We start from the raw sequence: 12,342 nt of genomic DNA, 5'->3' as shown, positions 1-12,342 counted from the left end.
AGGAAGGAGGAGAAGAAACTTTTCTGGAAACTTTGGGATTTTTCCTAGAAGCAATAATTTTTGCCCTGATGGGACAGTCTAGCGAATTCGAGGAATGATTACCTGCGCAATTTGCACACTTGAAAAATTCTGTTTTTGGTTTATCACCACCATAAAGGCATTTAGATTTTTCATGATCGAATGAGCCGCAAAGCATGCATCTGGCATTCATTCTACAATTTTTAGTGCCGTGACAAAAAGCTTGACAACGACGACATTGCGTAATATTTTGAAGGAAATTGGTTGAAGATTTTCGAAAAGGTTCGAATTTGACTCGACAATGAAACATAAGACGAGCCTTTTCAAGAATTTGCAAATTATTAACTTGATCCTTTTTAAAATGGATCAAATAAAGTTCAGGAGCAAAACCAACACTACTGATATTATTCGTGTTGGTTCTTTTCCTCATTTGAATTACTTGAATTGGAGAAAAACCTAACAAAGAATTTAATTCAGTTGTGATCTCATCCGGTGTCTGATCGCCGGTGAGACCACGAAGTACAACTTTAAATGGACGATCACTTCTAGTGTCGTACGTAAAAAATTGATGTTTTTTATTATTCAAATAATTTAAAATTTTTTGAAAATCATTAAAAGATTCCGCCAAAATACGAGCAGTTCCCCTTCGACCGATCTGAAAAGAAATCTTCATATCCTTGACGGAAGTGACGATTTCTTTTCGAAAGGCATTGAAGTCAGAAATCGTGACCGTAATTGGTGGAACCTTTTCATTTTTAAGAGTATAAGAAGAAGAAGGTTTCTTAGTAGTCTTATCAGAATTAAATATGAATATTTCCTCATCACCGATGTTATGAAGGACATCGAATGAATTGGAAATTTCAACTTTTTTGGGCGAGGGACCTGAATTAGGTTCGGCAATCCGTTTTCTTCCGGCCCTTGAGCCGGCCGATGACTTCCCCATGCTGGAAAGAAAAGAGAAAAATATGAATAAAAGAAAATAGAAATAATTTTAGCACTGAAAAGTGCTGATTGAATAACAGGTAAGAAAAAAAAATAAATAATGTAAAAATGTTCCTGCAGGTACACAGCAACGATACGATGCTCCGGCGTACGTGTTGACGGCTCAACGGTACAGATGGAAGTGAATTCCATAAACGATGGAGATTGTTTTACTTATTGTATTAATTGTATCAAATTATTTATTTTTCTTATAATTAGTTACAATAAATGGTAATATTCTTATACACAAACCTTTCATTAATTTTTTGAACAGAAATTGTTTTTGTGGCTGTACAGAGCAAAAACTAATCCTTTTGAAACAAAGACAACTTCCTATGCTTTCGAATTAATCGTTAAATTAGAAAGATGGAAAACATTCCTCAATAAAACTTAACCATACCACGCATCAATGCTATAGATTGGGAAGAGAAAATAAGTGATTTTATTTAAAATTTCACAAGATTGTGTGCGTGTGTGCATGCGTGCGTGTGTTTTACTGCTTTTAACAGGTTGTAGTAATAAAGTAAAATTGTTCGGGAGACTATCAATTAATTACAGGCCAAACTCTGCTAGTACTCTCCCGGAAGGATTCAATTGCTACGTTCTTTTCGAACCACACATTATTGGGAATATTATTTGGCTGCTGCTAGCACTCTCCCGGAAAGGTCATGCTGTTGCGTGCTGCGCGCCCCACATTCGGGGTGCTGATGCCAGCATTTTCCGATATAGGTTCTTGCCGAGAATCAGCTCTCGATTTCGATTATTTTAACCCCATCTGCTCACTGCCCAGGGGTCTACAATAAAAGAAATATGGAAATCTAACGAAAATCAAACAAAAGACAAAAATATTTACCATTAGCTAATTAAAGCATTTTAACGAATTTAATGCAGCTCTCAGGAAACGGTACCGTGAAATCCACGAGGCATGCAGTTTTTTCAGTCAGTTCAATTTTTTTCATGCATTGGGAGACAACGTTCATTTTGCACATTTCATTTATTACGGATTTTTGCGAACGATTTCACCGAATAACTGAAAGTTTTAGAATTTGCGGTCTCTCGAAAATCAGGACAAATCCTGATAAATCAGGACACCTGGCACCACTGCTGCAGGACCAGATCAAAACAAACTTGGCTCGCTTAATCGTGACAGCTGAGTCACGAACTTTCAAGCAGTCGACTCAGTCGAGCTATTCGACTGAAGTTTGACTCGATTCGACTACTATAATGCCAAAATGGGTCAATCGAGTAAAATGACTCGTGACTCGTCTTATGTAATAGGGCCCAATATGTGCAGCATAAAACTGATTCGACGTATTCGATTGGGTGCTAGTATGCAGAGGTGCGTGACTCGGAGAAAAACAAAACACAGGAGAATACTTGCCATAGAATGGCAATTGGAAGCCTTCCCCTAGACCACCTGACCGATACACGGGACGACTTGAAGCAAGAACGGGCGGTCGTTGGTGGTCAGGAAAAAGAACTTCCGAATTGCCTTGGCACCAATCATCGCGACATCCAGAAGAGATTCGCCAGATTGGTTTCAGTGTTCAAACCATCGTTAGCAGCAGGCAGTGGCAAAGAGTTGACATCCGTGGTGAAATGTGCAACATAACGGGTAAAATGAGGCTGAGTTGAGGCACATGATGCGGGGCTGGAAGGCAGAGGTGCGTGACTCGGGGAAAAACAATAAACAGCAGAATACTTGCCATGGCATGGCAGTTGGAAGTCTCCCCCTGAACCACCTGACCTATAAACGGGACGACTTGTGGCAGGAACGAACGGTCGTTGGTGGTCAGAGAAGAGAACTTCTGAACTGGCATGGTTGGTGCGTCCCGATGTCCAATAACAAGGTGGTTGAGATTGGTCACTATTGAGGGCCACGAAATTGCCTGGAATTATAATCCGTAAACTCACGGAAGTACATTCCCTTTGGCCACGATTCAGGATCTAACGCTTGTTGCTTGGCGTCTTGCGAAATCCCAACTTTTAATGATATAAACCGATAGGAACTTATATCACTTCCTCTGGGAACCAGTTTCACGACGTTGGCCTCTTCAATTCCAAGGTTGGTTTGAACCATGGCCCGAACGGCGTCCTCGGAGACGTCAGGTTTAATCCGCGACAGATAAATCCAAAATAATTTAGGGTTATCGTCGTCGCAGAGTGGGATGGATACGATGTTTTCTGAAGCATGTTTGGAACCCAATTTGCAAGGTTCGGTGGATGCTGCACTAGGGATTCGAGTACGCTTCAAAGGGCGTCTCAGCTCAGGCGTAGCCGTCGATTTGTCCCACAATGGGGCACGAATCGGTTTACCGGCTATTTGTTGAATGTCAGATCTTAGTTCCGTGATCGCATTTGTAAGCAGCGAAAGAGCGTTGTTTTCTGGCGGAGCGCCAAATGCCACCGAACGAAAGCTAGCATTCGAAACCAATGCAGCACAGTCATCGCAAAACCAAAAGCAATTTTTGGAAAACGTGTCCATTTGCCTAGCCATGCTGTTTGTTAAGCCCGTACACGCAATATGGAATCGCTTATCGCAGACGCCTTTGCAAGCGTTGTGCTCGATTCCAGTGATTCCTTCGTTGCATTTCGAGCAGATAGGTTCCATTGCGCCCACAGGTATACAATGAAAAATTGTTGACCAAAACTTTATACGGATGCGATGCTAGGTTCCAATTTTTTATGTAAGATGTCGCAACGGTAGAAAAAAAATCGAGCCGGTTGTTTACTTAAGCGTCTTAGTGTAAACAAAACGAACTGATAGCACTCGTTACTTCAACACGAATTATCACTTTGTTCTTTTTGTTAAACACGAGCTTTCGATTATATCTGAGTTCTGTAGAGATTTATCTAAGAGAAGAGTTAGGCTTCTGTGTGGGTCAAGCTCAATATGTGAACCGCAGTTCATATTGTATGGCACATCTACGGGCACGGGCGCTCGTCATGAGTTCGTCGTTAGCCATCGCTATCGTAATGGACCTCTCCCGTACCTATACACCGCGGACGTTCCATAATCGTCACTTTGGCATTATGTGGTTTCCACAACTTCGATATTTATACGAACGAAAAACACATTAAAACGAGTAATTTTAAAACCGTCAAACGATAGCAATATGCATCAACAGACAGGGTTGCCGATATCGCCGATTATCGCCGGGTTGCCGATATATATACCTTAAAAAAGCTCAGAAATTCTATAAATAATCACATTTGATTCGAAACAAGCATCTGTTTCATTATGTTCCACTATAGTCCACTATAGTTCCACTTAGTTATACCGCGAAAAAACCTCAATGAATTTTTGAAAGCACATTTAAAAGCCTTGTTAGGTCATCAACGTTCTGTGAATCCATCAATATTATTCTCTTTCACGGTACCAAACAAAAGAGTTCCGTCTCAGATTGAATCCGGTACGCTTTCTTAATTCAATTTGGCCGTTTCGCCATTTTTGCGCTTATACAGGTAGAAGTTATTAATTAATAAAGTCTTTCTACAATAATTGCTTTCCTTTCGATTCGCACACTTAGCGCGGATTTGGGAAGCGTAAATTTTCCACTTTTGAAACGAGCGCGCGGAACGACACTTTTATCGAGTGAAGCGCAAATCCAATAAAAAACTTTGACCCTGGAGTTCTCTGTCGTCAAGTTGTCCTGTTTGTTTAAAATGTGTTGATGCTTTTGGGTGGGTGGTTGGTTGTTCTCAATCCAAATGAAGCTTTGTTCTACAACGACACCATAACGTCGGACATAACTTTACTATTAGTTGGAGAATAACAAACCAAATAGAAGTTCTCATCTATGGAACCATTTCCGAATGGCCAAAAACTGTCCAGAGAAAAAGTTTTGCTATTCCCACGTTAACTGATTTGGATGTGTTGAAACAAGTTGGTTTCGTTTGAAATGAAGATACAGTCCATGTTCGAGCGATTTTTTAAACCACATAGCATTTTAACATAATGATCAGGGATGATAACTGTCCGAATGTCATTCGACATTTTTCTGAAGCCTAGAGCGACATTCATCAGTACGAAAACGACTGTCGCAGTCATGTCCTTTTTGGATTTTGTGAATGTCATCGCTAAGAAATTCCTTCGAAAAAATGTCAAATACCATTTGGGACGAATGTCACAGCTTGCATCGAGACAGTCATAGTCATGGGAAAAAATGTTACGATAAGCTGATGAATGTCGGTCGTTGCTTCGATAACATTTATAATGGCAAATGTTATGGCGACATTTAACATTTTGAATGTCACAGAATGTAATCGTAACATTCATCAGAATCAAAATGAAATGTTATTAAAATGACTGTCGCGACAGTCACAACGGTTCCTTGCTGACTTTGCCGTGTGGACTGGCCAATCTGGCCGGTTCCGGAATCCGGAAAATCAAAATGATCAGATTTTAACTTGCGACACATCATTAGAAAGCTCTTGGCCTGTACATGATGGGAATTGATAGGAAAAGTGGTTCGGGGCCATCTGGTCCTGGCCACGGCCAATCTGGCCGGTTCCGAAACCCGGAAAATCAAAATGATCAGATTTTAACTTGCGACACATCATTGGAAAGCTCTTGGCCTGTACATGATGATAGGAAAAGTGGTTCGGGGCCATCTGGCCCTGGCCACGGCCAATCTGGCCGGTTCCGAAATCCGGAAAATCAAAATGATCAGATTTTAACTTGCGACACATCATTGGAAAGCTCTTGGCCTGCATATAATAAGAAATGATAGGAAAAGTGGTTCGGGGCCATCTGGTCCTGGCCACGGCCAATCTGGCCGGTTCCGAAACCCGGAAAATCAAAATGATCAGATTTTAACTTGCGACACATCATTGGAAAGCTCTTGGCCTGTACATGATGGGAATTGATAGGAAAAGTGGTTCGGGGCCATCTGGTTCTGGCCACGGCCAATCTGTCCGGTTCCGAAACCCGGAAAATCAAAATGATCAGATTTTAACTTGCGATACATCATTGGAAAGCTCTTGGCCTGTACATGATGGGAATTGATAGGAAAAGTGGTTCGGGGCCTGGCCACGGCCAATCTGGCCGGTTCCGAAACCCGGAAAATCAAAATGATCAGATTTTAACTTGCGACACATCATTGGAAAGCTCTTGGCCTGCATATAATAAGAAATGATAGGAAAAGTGGTTCGGGGCCATCTGGTCCTGGCCACGGCCAATCTGGCCGGTTCCGAAACCCGGAAAATCAAAATGATCAGATTTTAACTTGCGACACATCATTGGAAAGCTCTTGGCCTGTACATGATGGGAATTGATAGGAAAAGTGGTTCGGGGCCATCTGGTTCTGGCCACGGCCAATCTGGCCGGTTCCGAAACCCGGAAAATCAAAATGATCAGATTTTAACTTGCGACACATCATTGGAAAGCTCTTGGCCTGTACATGATGGGAATTGATAGGAAAAGTGGTTCGGGGCCATCTGGTCCTGGCCACGGCCAATCTGGCCGGTTCCGAAATCCGGAAAATCAAAATGATCAGATTTTAACTTGCGACACATCATTGGAAAGCTCTTGGCCTGTACATGATGATAGGAAAAGTGGTTCGGGGCCATCTGGTCCTGGCCACGGCCAATCTGGCCGGTTCCGAAATCCGGAAAATCAAAATGATCAGATTTTAACTTGCGACACATCATTGGAAAGCTCTTGGCCTGCATATAATAAGAAATGATAGGAAAAGTGGTTCGGGGCCATCTGGTCCTGGCCACGGCCAATCTGGCCGGTTCCGAAACCCGGAAAATCAAAATGATCAGATTTTAACTTGCGACACATCATTGGAAAGCTCTTGGCCTGTACATGATGGGAATTGATAGGAAAAGTGGTTCGGGGCCATCTGGTTCTGGCCACGGCCAATCTGTCCGGTTCCGAAACCCGGAAAATCAAAATGATCAGATTTTAACTTGCGACACATCATTGGAAAGCTCTTGGCCTGTACATGATGGGAATTGATAGGAAAAGTGGTTCGGGGCCTGGCCACGGCCAATCTGGCCGGTTCCGAAACCCGGAAAATCAAAATGATCAGATTTTAACTTGCGACACATCATTGGAAAGCTCTTGGCCTGCATATAATAAGAAATGATAGGAAAAGTGGTTCGGGGCCATCTGGTCCTGGCCACGGCCAATCTGGCCGGTTCCGAAACCCGGAAAATCAAAATGATCAGATTTTAACTTGCGACACATCATTGGAAAGCTCTTGGCCTGTACATGATGGGAATTGATAGGAAAAGTGGTTCGGGGCCATCTGGTTCTGGCCACGGCCAATCTGGCCGGTTCCGAAACCCGGAAAATCAAAATGATCAGATTTTAACTTGCGACACATCATTGGAAAGCTCTTGGCCTGTACATGATGGGAATTGATAGGAAAAGTGGTTCGGGGCCATCTGGTCCTGGCCACGGCCAATCTGGCCGGTTCCGAAACCCGGAAAATCAAAATGATCAGATTTTAACTTGCGACACATCATTGGAAAGCTCTTGGCCTGTACATGATGGGAATTGATAGGAAAAGTGGTTCGGAAATTTACCACCAAAAACAATCGGCTTGTGATGAAAAAAAGTTATTGGTGAAAAACTTGTATTTTTTGTTCCTCCCGGGCAAAATACCTTAAAATTTTATTCACGTTTGAGACTCAAGGCACCCCTCCCTATGGTCAGATCTTCCTGAAATTTGGCATGTGACCTTTTGGTAAGCTAATAAATAATTTTGACTTTTAGCGAGTGAGATTTATCATGTTTCATTCTTCCTATACTATGATAAGTGTACTGCGGTTCGTTAAATTATTAAAAACTACAAAAAATACTGTTATGGTAAAGTAGCCATTACTTCTTCAATTTTCAACCGATTTTGATAAATAACCACTTGAAATTTTTGTTTGAAATTGAAACTCAAGCCCGAAAGAATATCAGATTTTTTAAATGTTACCATCGAGTCTAAAACTTTTGCTGAAACAAAATTTTCTCTAAAAAAAATGCGTTTTTTATAAATTTTTCTATCATAAAGTCACTAATATCAACAATACTGTTGATCATACGCAAAAACAGTGTTCAAATGATCGATAGAAAATTTATTCACCTTCAATATGCAAAAGAGGGATTCCAAATTACTGTTATGCCGTCCGAGATATTTTCATCTTAGTACAAGAACTTTTTATTTTTCCAAAATTTCATATTTGGAGCATAACTCAAAAACGGTTCTACTGAGTTTTTTTTTAATTTCATTTTCGGATTTAGCGCCCAATTTTACATTAAAAATATTGGTCAGTCAATCAAGTTCACGATTTTTTTGAAATTTTGTAAACTAGTGTAATTTATGCTTCTAAACATTATTTTCAATATCATCAAACCTAGAAATTGCTTTTTGAAAATGGAAACTGCAGAATAAACAGTTGCTGTGCTCTTTCAATCGTTTTTGTTCGTCATGTAGACACGTTAAAAAGTATGATATACAGTTAAACAAACATCATTAAAGTAAAAAATATCATAAAGCAAAAAAACTTACAACTACATATTGATAACTAGTTAAGAATGCTAAAACCTAATACCAAGGCCAGGGCCGAATTACCCCAAACCACTTTTCCTATCAATTCTTATCATATGCAGGCCAAGAGCTTGCTGATGATGTGTCGCAAGTTAAAATCTGTTAATTTTGATTTTCCGGATTTCGGAACCGGCCAGATTGGCCGTGGCCAGGACCAGATGACCCCGAACCACTTTTCCTATCATTTCTTATTATATGCAGGCCAAGAGCTTTCCAATGATGTGTCGCAAGTTAAAATCTGATCATTTTGATTTTCCGGATTTCGGAACCGGCCAGATTGGCCGTGGCCAGGACCAGATGGCCCCGAACCACTTTTCCTATCAATTCCCATCATGTACAGGCCAAGAGCTTTCCAATGATGTGTCGCAAGTTAAAATCTGATCATTTTGATTTTCCGGGTTTCGGAACCGGCCAGATTGGCCGTGGCCAGGACCAGATGGCCCCGAACCACTTTTCCTATCAATTCCCATCATGTACAGGCCAAGAGCTTTCCAATGATGTGTCGCAAGTTAAAATCTGATCATTTTGATTTTCCGGGTTTCGGAACCGGCCAGATTGGCCGTGGCCAGGACCAGATGGCCCCGAACCACTTTTCCTATCAATTCCCATCATGTACAGGCCAAGAGCTTTCCAATGATGTGTCGCAAGTTAAAATCTGATCATTTTGATTTTCCGGGTTTCGGAACCGGCCAGATTGGCCGTGGCCAGGACCAGATGGCCCCGAACCACTTTTCCTATCAATTCCCATCATGTACAGGCCAAGAGCTTTCCAATGATGTGTCGCAAGTTAAAAACTTATCATTTTGATTTTCCGGGTTTCGGAACCGGCCAGATTGGCCGTGGCCAGGACCAGATGGCCCCGAACCACTTTTTCTATCAATTCCCATCATGTACAGGCCAAGAGCTTTCCAATGATGTGTCGCAAGTTAAAATCTGATCATTTTGATTTTCCGGGTTTCGGAACCGGCCAGATTGGCCGTGGCCAGGACCAGATGGCCCCGAACCACTTTTCCTATCAATTCCCATCATGTACAGGCCAAGAGCTTTCCAATGATGTGTCGCAAGTTAAAATCTGATCATTTTGATTTTCCGGGTTTCGGAACCGGCCAGATTGGCCGTGGCCAGGACCAGATGGCCCCGAACCACTTTTCTTATCAATTCCCATCATGTACAGGCCAAGAGCTTTCCAATGATGCGTCGCAAGTTAAAATCTGATCATTTTGATTTTCCGGGTTTCGGAACCGGCCAGATTGGCCGTGGCCAGGACCAGATGGCCCCGAACCACTTTTCTTATCAATTCCCATCATGTACAGGCCAAAAGCTTTCCAATGATGTGTCGCAAGTTAAAATCTGATCATTTTGATTTTCCGGGTTTCGGAACCGGCCAGATTGGCCGTGGCCAGGACCAGATGGCCCCGAACCACTTTTCCTATCAATTCCCATCATGTACAGGCCAAGAGCTTTCCAATGATGTGTCGCAAGTTAAAATCTGATCATTTTGATTTTCCGGGTTTCGGAACCGGCCAGATTGGCCGTGGCCAGGACCAGATGGCCCCGAACCACTTTTCCTATCAATTCCCATCATGTACAGGCCAAGAGCTTTCCAATGATGTGTCGCAAGTTAAAATCTGATCATTTTGATTTTCCGGGTTTCGGAACCGGCCAGATTGGCCGTGGCCAGGACCAGATGGCCCCGAACCACTTTTCCTATCAATTCCCATCATGTACAGGCCAAGAGCTTTCCAATGATGTGTCGCAAGTTAAAATCTGATCATTTTGATTTTCCGGGTTTCGGAACCGGCCAGATTGGCCTTGGCCAATGAATGTCATGACTGTCAAAACCATGACATTTTTAAAATTTTTCCTTGACAGTCACGGAATCGAAAATTCAAAAATGTCATTCCGACAGTCAGAGGACCAACAGAAACTTCGACTGTCGCAAGTAAAAAATGTTATCGAGATGAATAATTCGAGGACATTTTTCTGAGCGACTGTCATTGCAAAATCGAATGACATTTTTTCCAGTCGTTTAACATTTTTTTGGATGACCTAAAATGTCATTGCGACATTTTCGAATGTCATTGGAAAATGTTATGCGACTGTCACGATCGCGACTGTCTTTTGTATGACATTCTCATCCCTGATAATGATAATTAGTTTTTAAATCACATTCTTGAGCTTCAAGTAAGAACATTGTCATCGTTTGAGGATTAATAAAATTGAGCCAAATATATGACAAATTCCTTATCTATATGAGTACGAAATGATTTTAGCTATATGAAGGATAAGCATTCCAAAAACATTAATTTTAACTTTTATTGTAACAGACCCAATAACTACGTTTTATTTTTGGATCAAAGGTATTTTCAAACAATAATACAGTGAGCGAAAAAAGAATAGTACCATTGTGTGTTTTGCTTCTTAAAATATGAATGATTGACAATCACTAAAATTTTCGTCTACAATTTGTTTTGAATTGTTTGACTGATAAATCAAGCATAAATTTACTTTTTTGGAGGTTTTAGTTGACGATGAGGAACAAAAATATGAAAAAAGGGTGCGAAATAAGAATACTACCATTAGTAAACAAAAACAAGATTATTTCTCAACATTTACTGTGTAAAAGAAAATAATAGTGCTTCTACGAATTATTTGAATGGATAACTGCATTTTAATAAGTTTTCTAGATATCCAAAGGTTTTTAAAGGTTTTAAAAGGGGGTTTTAAGATACACTCTTCTGGAACTAAGGAATTTGAAATTTGAGCTATAATGCTTTTACCAAGCTACTTACTTTCTTCATTAAAATGACGTGAAATGATGAAACAGATTTTTGTCTCAGTGTACCACACTTTTTTTCCAAATTCAAGTCGTAGATGGCAGCACTATCTTGCAGTTAAAACCAAAGTTAGTCTCAATATTGATTTCCCAGGTTTTTTTAGGCTCTTATTCATCATTTCGAGGTAGTTTTCCAATACAGTTTTATTGGAGTTTACGCTGCAGAAAGCTTTTCCGGATTTGCAAAAAATCACCAGCACAAGAATATACCACCGATAAAATTCCTACTCATCTTAACTTCCGACTCAATTTCAAATCATATCATTATCATGATACCAAATCCATCGGAAAGTACAACATAATTCTGATTATCGGTCCAAGAAATTCACTTTTAAGTGACCTTGATGCAATTCAATTTTTTTTTATTTAGTGATCTTAGAACTTCCAAGGCGTATTCACATGGTACAAAGTACTTATTTCTTGACCAAAATCATCCAGCACACCAGAATTAATCCCTTTAAAGTCGCGAATGCCATAAAGATAACGTGAAACGACTATAATCGAAACAAAAAAAAAAAAAACCAGAATTAATCCCGGATATTCGAAAATGGGCATCAAATCGGATTAAATGCAAGATAGTGCTGCCATCTATGACAAGAAACTAGTGAAATAGTGTTTGACAACTTATTTCAAAACATAAGTATTTTTGAATTTTAAGCCTGTTTTTTGGATTCAAAATCAGCCTCAAATCTATGTTTAATCATTTTGCATCATACTTATGAATGTTAATGAAGAAATCAAGCAGTTTGATAAAGTTTTTTAGCTCAAATATCAAATTCCTTTACGCTAGAGGAGCATCTCTTAAAACCCCCTTTTAATACCTTTCAATACCTTTGGAATTCAGGAAAACTCCTAAAATGCAATTGAAATATTTATCTCAACACACATCCGAGATACTAAGGGTGGCCCACGTTTCCCCATGGACGACGATACCCCACTCTCTCTAAATATCAAATG

Source organism: Uranotaenia lowii, chromosome 2 (assembly GCF_029784155.1).
Source record: "Uranotaenia lowii strain MFRU-FL chromosome 2, ASM2978415v1, whole genome shotgun sequence".
NCBI classification, from domain to species: Eukaryota; Metazoa; Arthropoda; class Insecta; order Diptera; family Culicidae; genus Uranotaenia; species Uranotaenia lowii.
Note: the sequence above shows the minus strand (reverse complement) of the source record.